Here is an 11219-nt window from a genome sequence, read left to right on the forward strand (position 1 = left end):
AAAAAAAAAAAAAAAAAAAAAAAAAAAAAAAAAATCAGTTCCTGATTCCTTGAAGGAGGTCCTCTTTTATCTTTATCACATCTTCATTCTCTTTTTGTTTCTTTTGCCAAAACACAAGGGGCCAGAAGGGTAGCAGCAGACGAAGAGAAGTTCTGCATCATGCTGAATCTCTAGCTGGATCTAAAGTCAACTTCAAAAGTGCCATATCTCTAGGGGAACATGAAAATAATTCTCTGGGTTTTTGTTTGTTTGTTTGTTTGTTTGTTTGTGTTTTTTAAAAAACACTTTAGAAAGGCGGCCTTTAGTGGAGGTGGCAAGTGGCCACAGGAGACTCTCCAAAGGTTGATTCTTTAAGTGAACTTGACATTAAAAGATGAAACGGAGCTGGTGAGATACTTGCTGCCTGGGAAATGCCACTGGCTTGGCACAGCTTCTGATGAGAGGCCACATTTAAAGGATTCATTTCTGCCTATAACTGGCAAGAACAAATGTTTCATATTAGCAACATGGCCAGTGAGAGCCATTCTCCCAGTGGACCCAGATTTCTCTGTCCAAGGAGTTAGGAAGAAGGAGGACAAGTTCTTTTGTTTTTTTTTAAATATATTCTTCTTTTTGTTATTATTGGTTTCTAAGTTCAAGGAGAAAGTACTTGACTTCTTTATTATTTTGCAATTCTGTACCTTTTGCTGAACATAGTAATTCTGCAATAGTAGCTCAACTTAAAAGAATCTAACAGCAAAGCTCTTCTCTAATACAGTACTAGGTATTAAGCACCTACTATGTGTTTCTGGAACAGTTTCTTTTGAGATTATATCTAGTGTAATCTGTCTATATTATCTTCTATATCAATATAGTAATATATATAATCTATCAATCTGTGTACCTTCATGATCTCATTTACTCTTCACACTAACCCCAAGAGGTAAATATGGCCCTTTCTCATTTTTCAGTTGCAGAAACCAGGGTCAAGGGAATGTATACGACTTGTTTGAGCTCTATCTAGTAAGTGGTGGACCTGGGATCTGACTGTGACTCCAAGCACATGTATTGCGAGGTTACATGCAATTTATCCTATTTGCCACCAAATGACATTTACTTTCAGGCAATAAGGCATGCCTGTTGGTAGAGATAAGTGTTGGCTATATTCTATCCATATTATACTTTCAGAAACCAGTTAATAGAAGAGAGTAAGAATTGTCCAATACCTGTGAGACAATCATGCTGAAAGTTAGATACTCCAAGTGTTGGTGCCACTGTTAACACACAAAGAGATTGGGTTTCATGATGAGAGCACTCATAAGAAAATTACATCTACTTCTTATTGCAACCAAAATATACCTTTGCTATTGAGAATTTCTGTTTGCTGTCATTGCAAATGCCAGTAATTTACACTGCTTCTAAAAGAAAAAGAGATGAAAGGAGAGATAGGATGTTGTATCTAGATTCAAAATCAGATTGGATTGTCCCAGATATTGACCTGAAGGTATTGCAGCAGTTAGTAACCATAAATAAGAGTATCTGGGGACAAAGTTAAAGCTCATTAGGTTACATTGTACGTGCTGTGGTGAATGCAGGAGAGATAGGTGTGAGCAAATTATAGCTGGCTCAGTAGTTCCCTAGAAGATGGTAGATTCAGAAAACTTTCAGTTTCTCAGTTTTGCCCTGAGCTATATCTAATGAACACTGCATTCTGAACTCTTCGGGCAAAGCAGATGAAAAACTGTAGGTGTTAGAAGTGGCTTCAGTGTGTGCTTTCATGCCTCATTGCCTAGTTCTTAACCTGTTGCAGATTGTGTTTGAGGATGAAAGACAAAAGTGTAGCAGTAGCTTCCTAACATATGGGAATATTTGTTTCTGTATGCATCTTCCCCCTCCAACTTTGTTTCTATGACAAATCCCTTAAAATGTAGTAAATAATTTTCAGTGTTAGTATCATAGCAACAACAGGTCTATGTGGGTTGATTGCTGATTTATATCTAAAATGAATGGCATCTTTCAGAATGAAGGATGGTTGCAGCAGAATGCATGACTGCATGTACTCTGTGTTGTCAGGCAGTAGCTTTGTACCTGTACATCTATGCTAGCATACTTGACTATACCTGCAGCTAGCACAACACATGTTCATGTCTGGCATCCTCATTAAATGATTTAAAAAGAATGCACATAGTGTAACCTTATGCATGCTCCTTTTCCCATCTCATAGGAATACAGGAAGGACTTGATGACAGTACAGCATTTCCCCAATGTAGACCCTCTGTTTTATTCTCTCCAGATAATAAACTACCCATTGCTTTCTGGGGCAAAAGGCAAGCATAGGGCTGGATACGCATTTTCTTTTTTTTCTTTCCTTTTTTTTTTTAATTATACTTTAAGTTCTAGGTTACATGTGCACAACCTGCAGGCTTGTTACATGTGTATGCATGTGCCATGTTGGTGTGCTGCATCTATTAACTCATCGTTTACATTAGATATATCTCCTAATGCTATCCTTCCCCTCTCCCCCCATTCCATGACAGGCCCCAGTGTGTGATGTTCCCCTTGCTGTGTCCAAGTGTTCTCATTTTTCAGTTTCCACCTATGAGTGAGAACATGTGGTGTTTGGTTTTCTGTTCTTGCGATAGTTTGCTGAGAATGATGGTTTCCAGCTACATCCATGTCCCTACAAAGGACATGAACTCATCCTTTTTTATGGCTGCATAGTATTCCATGGTGTATATGTGCCACATTTTCGTAATCCAGTCTGTCATTGATAGACATTTGGGTTGTTTCCAAGTCTTTGCTATTGGGAATAGTGCTGCAATAAACATACGTGTGCATGTGTCTTTATGGCAGCATGATTTATAATCCTTTTGGTATATCCCCAGTAAAGAGATGAGTGGGTCAAATGGTATTTCCAGTTCTAGATCCTTGAGGAATCACCACAATGTCTTCTACAATGGTTGAACTAGTTTACAGTCCCACCAACAGTGTAAAAGTATTCCTATTTCACCACATCCTCTCCAGCACCTGTTGTTTCCTGACTTTTTAATGATCGCCATTCTTACTGGTGTGAGATGGTATCTCCTTGTAGTTTTGATTTGCATTTCTCTGATGGTGAGTGATGATGAGATTTTTCTTCATGTTTCTTGACCACTTAAATGTCTTCTTTTGAGAAGTGTCTGTTCATGTCCTTCACCCACTTTTTGATTTTTTTTTTCTTGTAAATTTCTTGAAGCTCCTTGTAGATTCTGAATATTAGCCCTTTGTCAGATGGATAGATTGTAAAAATTTTCTCCCATTCTGTAGGCTGCCTGTTCACTCTGGTGATAGTTTCTTTTGCTGTGCAGAAGCTCTTTAGTTTAATTAGATCCAATTTGTCAATTTTGGCTTTTGTTGCCTTTGTTTTTGGTGTGTTAGTCATGAAGTCTTTGTCCATGCCTATGTCCTGATTGGTATTGCCTAGGTTTACTTCTAGGGTTTTCATGGTTTCAGGTCTTACTGTTAAGTCTTTAATCCATCTTTAGTTAATTTTTGTATCAGTTGTAAGGAGGGGGTCCAGTTTCAGTTTTCTGCATATGGCTAGCCAGTTTCCCCTGCACCATTTACTGAATAGGAGATCCTTTCCCCTTTGCTTGTTTTTTTCAGGTTTGTCAAAGATCAGATGGTTGTAGATGTGTGGTGTTATTTCTGAGGCCTCTGTTCTGTTCCATTGGTCTATATATTAGTTTTGGTACCAGCATCATGCTGTATTGGTTACTGTAGCTTTGGAGTATAGTTTGAAGTCAGGTAGCGTGATGCCTCCAGCTTTGTTCTTTTGGCTTAGGATTGTTTTGGCAATGTGGGCTCCTTTTTGGTTCCATATGAACTTTAAAGTAATTTTTTTCCAATTCTGTGAATAAACTCATTGGTAGCTTAATGGGGGTAGCATTGATCTATAAATTACCTTGGGCACTATGACCATCTTCACAATTCTGATTCTTCCTATCCATGAGCATGGTATGTTCTTCTATTTGTTTGTGTTCTCTTTTATTTCATTGAGCAGTGGTTTGTAGTTCTTCTTGAAGAGGTTCTTCAGATCCCTTGTAAGTTGGATTCCTAAGTATTTTATTCTATTTGAAGCAATTGTGAATGGGAGTCCACTCATGATTTGGCTCTCTGTTTGTCTGTTATTGGTGTATGAGAATGCTTGTGATTTTTGCACATTGATTTTGTATCCCAAGACTTTGCTGAAGTTGCTTATCAGCTTAAGGAGATTTTGGGCTGAGACAATGGGGTTTTCTAAATATACAATCAAGTCATCTGCAAACGGTCGATTTTACTTCCTCCTTTCCTAATTGAATACCCTTTAGTTTTTTTCTCTTGCCTGATTGCCCTGGCCAGAACTTGCAACACTATGTTGAGTAGGAGTAGTGAGACAGGACATCCCTGGCTCGTGCCAGTTTTCAAAGGGAATGCTTCCAGTTTTTGCCCATTCAGTATGATATTGGCTGTGGGTTTGTCATAAATGGCTCCTATTATTTTGAGATATGTGCCATCAATACCAAATTTATTGAGAGTTTTTAGCATGAAGGGCTATTGAATTTTGTCAAAGACCTTTTCAGCATCTGTTGAGATAATCATGTGGTTTTTGTCTTTGGTTCTGTTTATATGCTTGATTACATTTATTGATTTGTGTATGTTGAACCAGCCTTGCATCCCAGGGATGAAGCCCACTTGATCATGGTGGATAAGCTTTTGATGTGCTGCTGGATCTGGTTTGCCAGCATTTTATTGAGGATTTTTGCATCGATGTTCATCAGGGATATTGATCTAAAATTCTCTCTTGTTGTTGTGTCTCTGACAGGCTTTGCTGTGATATGCATTTTCTAAACATAGGTGGGGAGGTAACTGGAAAGATTGGCTACTTCGTAAACACTTAAAAAAAATCTCCTGTTGTAGTTCTACTTTTATCTTACTTACAGTGGTCCCAGGTGCTACAAATGCCAAATCCTTGAAGAGGGAAGTTGTTTCTACAGAGTGAACTTGATGTCTCTTAGCTTTCTAGTTTATAATTTGGCATTCTCAGCTGTCTATGTCAATTGCTACTAGCAGTTTTGCTTTACAGTTTCCAAAGTTTTATTATACTCATCCCTCCCCTTTCCTTTTTTTTGTTTTTTGCCTTTGTCCCTTTAAAATATTTTCCCCCTTTGTCAGTTTAGTGAAAATTGGGAAAGAAGCAGAGGTAAATTTGGGTTCAACTTGCCATCTTTAATTAGAAGCATGTTTTATTGTTTACTTGGTCTCTCCTAAATATCAGTCTTTCTTTGAAAACCATGGTGTTATGCTATAGTATGAGTCTCCCTGAATTGTGGTGATGCCAAGGAAGAAATAATTTAGATGTGTTTTTGAAAAGACATTAAATTAAACTCACTAGTCTGAAGCCTCTGAGAAACCATGGATGAATTGGGAACTACTGAATACCTTACCCTTCAATAGACCAAAATTTCAAGGTCTAGGCCTGGGACTGGGAATTGTCTTTATCCTGAAATATGCCTTAACCCCGTGTTACTATACTGGAATATAATAGATCTTATTTAGAATTATTGCTGTCATCCAATTTGCTACTCATGTCCTCAACTGAAAGAAAAAGTGTTGACCCCATTGCTTTGACCTTGAAGATAATTTGATTCCACCACATATTTGATTTTTTTGACTGTTATGTAAGAAACACTTGTCAGTAAATTTGAGAAGTGTAACAACTGACCCAGGAAAAATTAGACTTGTAGAAGTCAGGTAAACTAAAAGTGCACATGGTAAAGTTTGTTATAATTGAAAACAGACTGAAGAAAAATACCTCATGGGAACACTGAGAACTGCAAAAACTGACCCGAAGTAAATTAGAAATAGTAGAAACAAATGGAACAAAATATAATTGAGAACAACTAAAACTCTTTAAAATAACATGTTATTGACTAAAAAATTGATGAAACAATAAAATATTCTTGACAAAATTTAGATCTGCAAAAATGGTCCAAAATTGGATTTTTTAGAAAAAACACATATATTAGCACAGAAACTCTGCATGTAAAATGAAGAAGCCATAATTGATTAAATTCAATATAAACAAAAGACTGTGATCTTTCAATTATTCGTTGTACAATATACACAGAAAAAAAATTGATCACAGTAAAGACAATTTTAGTAAAGTGAAAATGAAAATAGAAAAAGATGGAAATGAGTTAAAAGCATCATATACCGTATTGATCCAAGAATGAAATTGGTAAATAGAATTTTGTTCAGAATCTTTACAAAAATCAACAATGTTGATATAATTTGGATTCAAATATTTGTATGTGTAACAAGGATAACATATCCTTGCTGTCAAAATCTCACTGTCCTTAACATGTTCTCAAGTTAGTGTTTATGGTAAGATCACTTTTTATATATAAATAATGAGCTATGAAGGCACAGCTACAAAAGTACAAGAGTATGTGGATTAATTCAATATGCGGCATTGAAGTTCACCATAAGCTAGAAGTTGTGTAAAATTGAGCCAAGGTTTTGGCTTTCTCAGTTCTCTGATGCCGTTTTCGGAGAGACATAGCTGGGATAGTATTTTGCATGTAATACAAGTACAATACATATCTTTTGAATTTATGCTTAACCCTTGAGCACATGTTTTTAATGGCCTAGATCACATTTCTCTCTTTTTTTTTTTGACATGTTTGTATGTTGCCCATTGTAATTACTTCCTACTTTCAGCTTAAGGTGAAATTCCTCCTCTGGCAGTCTGACCCACATATATCTCCTAATTCGCAGTAGATCAAAAGGCCAGAAGAAGTTCATATACTGCTTTTTGTTTGTTTGTTTGTTTGTTTGTTTGTTTAAGATGGAGTCTCACTCTGTCGCCAGGCTGGAGTACAGTTGCATGATCTCAGCTCACTGCAACCTCCACCACCCAGGTTCAAGCGATTCTCCTTCCTCAGCCTCCCGAGTAGCAGGGACTACAGGCACGCCCCACCACATCCAGCTAATTTTTTGTATTTTTAGTAGAGATGGGGTTTCACCATGTTGGCTAAGATGGTCTCGATCTCTTCACCTTTTGATCTTCCCGCCTTGGCCTCCCAAAGTGCTGGGATTACAGGCATGACCCACCCCACCTGGCCGAAGTTCATATTCTTTTAACTTCTAATTTAACCTATTGTTCTCCTCTAGCAAATCTACTTGAATTTGGTTTTTACCTTTATTTCCTGTGAATCAGCCCTTAAAAAGTGTCCAACTTTGTGCTAGATATCAGATAGGTTAATAATCACACGCAACTTTATGATAATAGATAAATACTTCCTAAATCTATACATAAAAGTAGTACCATAGTCCTGAGGGAAAATTGAGAGGTGGAATTTGTCAGAGCAAATCATGGTAAGATATCTGGCCTATTCTGAAGAGTGAAATGGCATGCAAAAGTGACTGGTCTTTTCAATGTTGGGCGGGAAAAGCATCCTGTTTTCCGGGGCAGCTTTTAATGTGGCTACACTTTTTGTTTGAAATGCTATCCAGTGAAAGACACCTGTATGCAAAAGCAAATATATAAACAAATCCTATGCCAAATATCTGTTATGTGGACTGTGTCACTTTAGATTATACGTATTGATTTGTCCTCCCATTCATGCTAATCTTTGAAGATTGGTTCTTTTTTGAAACCACTCTAATCTTGTAATAAACGTGCACATATTAAGGATATCATGTGGAGAGGAGAGAATATATCCTAAATAAGTATATTTGTGCCTGTTTTTTAAACAAGTGTGGTTATAAAAGGTTGTTTGATTGTGAGAATGTCTGTATTGCATTGTTGGCAGAAGGAAATTTTTAGAAACTGCAATATTTTAAACAATCCACAGTTCAATAAAATACAATATCAAAAAATTAAACTAAGAGGCATTACTCTTTACCTGATAAAATATTTATAAGAAAATGCAGCTTAGAATTTAAAAGAGCAATCAGTGATCATAGTGTAATTATCTTACATTAAAATTAAAAAATTGAGACCCAAATAGATTCAATAACTTATCAAAGCCTGGGAAGCTAGTGAATAATTGTCTGTTTTCTAGGACAAAAATCTTGCATATGTAAAGTAGTTTTTGTTTAATATAGATGTTATTTGCTAACCCACCTTTATTATCTAAAGCAACACAAAGTGTACATTTGATGAATTGTCTCAGAAGGTGAATGAGTTTGGAAGATCAAGGAAGGCAGGTAATTAAATTTAGCAATTTAATATATGAAAGGCATTGAGCTAAGTTCTTTATTTCAGCTTTTCGAGAGTTGTGCAACAATGAAACAATTCATGTATTTAGCTTAGTGTTGTGACAGTCTATGTAAATTGCCAAAGGCAGTGAAATAAATATTGGAGCTGGGATTTGAACCTAGGTCTTTCTGCCTTGAAGTGCATGTATTCTGTTAAACCAGAGTGTCGGGAGATAATTCTCCATAATCCTGGCATTATCATGTGTCTTCTCACCCACCAGAAGGGTTTTTGCATTCCAAACACTCTTGGAAGTTAGAGTTAGTGATTCTTTAAAGGTAGTTTCAGATAGATATTTCAAGCTGGTAAAGTCTTCTGCCCCTTGCTTTTTGTTTCTGTTTGTTTGTTTGTTTTGGAGTTTGCTTAATTTCCAGGGTAAAAAAAATCCTAATCTCAGCCAAACATGGTGGCTCAGCCTGTAACCACAGCACTTTGGGAAGCTGAGGCAAGAGTATCACTTGAAGCCAGGAGTTCGACATCTACCTGGGCAATATAGCAAGACCCTGCCTCCACAAAACAATTGTTTTTTTAAATTAGCCATGGGTGATTCCACATGCCTGTAGTCCCAGGTACTCAGGAGGCTAAGGTAGAAGGATCCCTTGAGCCTAGTAGTTTGAGGCTGAAGGGAGCTATGATTGCACCATTACACTCCAGCTTGAGCAACAGAGTAAGACCCTGTCTCAAAAAACAAACAAACAAAAAAACCAAACCTCTCTCTTCAGAGGGAATGATGGCCAGGTTTGCCAGCAGCTCCTTCTAAAAGTGGGCGTTTCCTAACTCCTGAACTCAGTGCCTAGCACCTGCCTGGGATGGCTCCACCTAGCTACTCTGGACCCTGAGGGGCAAGGAAAACATCTTTGAGTATACTGTGTTGCTATAAGTGAGAAATTATCTGAGTCCATGACACCTCATTGTCTCCTTAACAAACAAATTTATAAACACATGGTGAGAAAGCTTTAGGAATGCCTTGACCACTTGACACTCACAACTTCTCCAAACCACAAATCTGCCTGCTAAATTTGAAGAAACGGATTCATTCTCTGACAAAGGCAATACTCACCTAGCCAAATAATTTCATAATTTAATTCTGACCATTCTTCTAGCACTTACTTTTTACAAACATTATTTTAAAAACTAATTAGTTTTGAAAAAAATGTATGATTTTCCTTAGGCCAAAAAAGGTATGATGTTTTTTGCTCATAGCTTAGATTCCATGGAACTCATTAGAAGCCATGGGAAACCAAATAACAGGTATTAATACAACATAATAACAAAGAAAATGGCAGTTATTTCTTAATTTAATTTAGTTAATTTTCAATTTAGTTAATTTCTGAAAGCTCTAATTTTCACTGTGGTGTCCGTGCTGTTTCTTAACATTTGGAAAATTATTCCATGAGCATTTCTTTGGGGCTCCCAGTCAAGAAGGTGGCTACCATTTCCAACCAAAGGCACATCTTTTGCCAACTTTGCTCTTTGAACTACCCTCATTATACTACTATTCCCAGCATTCTTGATAAAACATTCATCTACTCCTATTTTTGCTTTCAATTATTGCTGAAGTCAAATTGTCTCTAATTCATGACTCAGCTGACACCTAGGTAAGATGCATACATTAAACATTCTTTAATCTTTCTCATTAACAAAATGCTTGATTCTCATAACTGTTGCAGTTGTTCTTTTGTGAGTTGCTTCACATTTAATAGAATCTTCCAAAATGGTAGACTCTACAATTGATTAAAAAAAAAAAAAAATGAATGCTAGAAACATACTCTCTAGGCTGGCCACAAACTAACCCATGAAATGATGCATCTATAAGCTGCTTAGAATAAATCTTGAATTTATTGCCTACCAGTTCACATAGTTCTATTGAGTGCCGTCCGACCTCAGGTATGATTGTGCCCCTGCTCTGTGCAAGCCCGCCATTACCCACAATTCTGCTACCACTGGATCTGGTGAGTGTGTGCTCCCCAGCCAATTTGCCTGGCCTGCCCTTCTCAGCTGTGCCCTCTGGAGCAATGGGTTTTGAGAGTATTGAAGAGAAAAAGGTTAAATGGAGACAGCAGAGCAGGATATAATTCTCCAGTCTTTTCAGTAATAACCATGATAAAAAGAAAACGAATATGAGGACCCAGAAGAAGTGTTTGTGTGTGAACAAAAGTTTATGATCAGTTTATTTTCACTGAAATAGTCTCTGGCATGAATTAGACCATGGCAGACAGAAATACTCTAGTCCGTGTCAGGAGAATTAGCTAGTTTTCCATAGTGGATTGATATATTTTTTTTTAAGTCAGTCTTCAGAAACAAAATGGTCACAGTTATTCTTTGTCCTATGTTCATACTTTTGTGCCATAGGGGTGAGGCAAATTGAAGATTTTAGATTACTAATTTGATGGTATCCTTGTGATGGAGACAATGGAAGCTAATTTTTCTTATTTCATAGATACTGAAGCAAAGACAACTCTCTGCAGCCTGTAACTCATTAGTAGGAGAACCTCAAACCTCAACTGAACTTTACAATTGTTCATGGGCATGAATCGAGCTCTGCAGAAGCGCTAATCCAGGGAGAGAGGGTGTCACTGTGCTTACTTGGGTGCATTGGGGGTTTGTGATTCTCTCTCATATTCAGTATGGTTTCCAAAGAGGGATGGAAAGGTCCAGGCAAGAGAAAAGAAGTTAAGGAATTCATGTTTGTTCAGAAACAAAGTCAAGAAGAACATTTAAGTAAGTGGCTTATTCACTAAAATAAAGTGATGTCACCAGTGCCTGGTATCATCAAGTTTTTTAGAACCATCTCAGAAAAGGCCTGGCCAAAACCATCAACTTCCAGTTTGTTAAAGTGGAAAAATGACCTGGCAGTGCATATTATTACTGTCATGCCTGACATCACTTCACCAGGTTCGCTCCATCCTCCCCTGAAATAAATCTTGTTCCGTATGCAGAAGTTCTCTGTCAGGGTTGA

Source organism: Rhinopithecus bieti, unplaced genomic scaffold, assembly GCF_001698545.2.
Source record: "Rhinopithecus bieti isolate Rb0 unplaced genomic scaffold, ASM169854v2 scaffold_44212, whole genome shotgun sequence".
Lineage (NCBI taxonomy): Eukaryota > Metazoa > Chordata > Mammalia > Primates > Cercopithecidae > Rhinopithecus > Rhinopithecus bieti.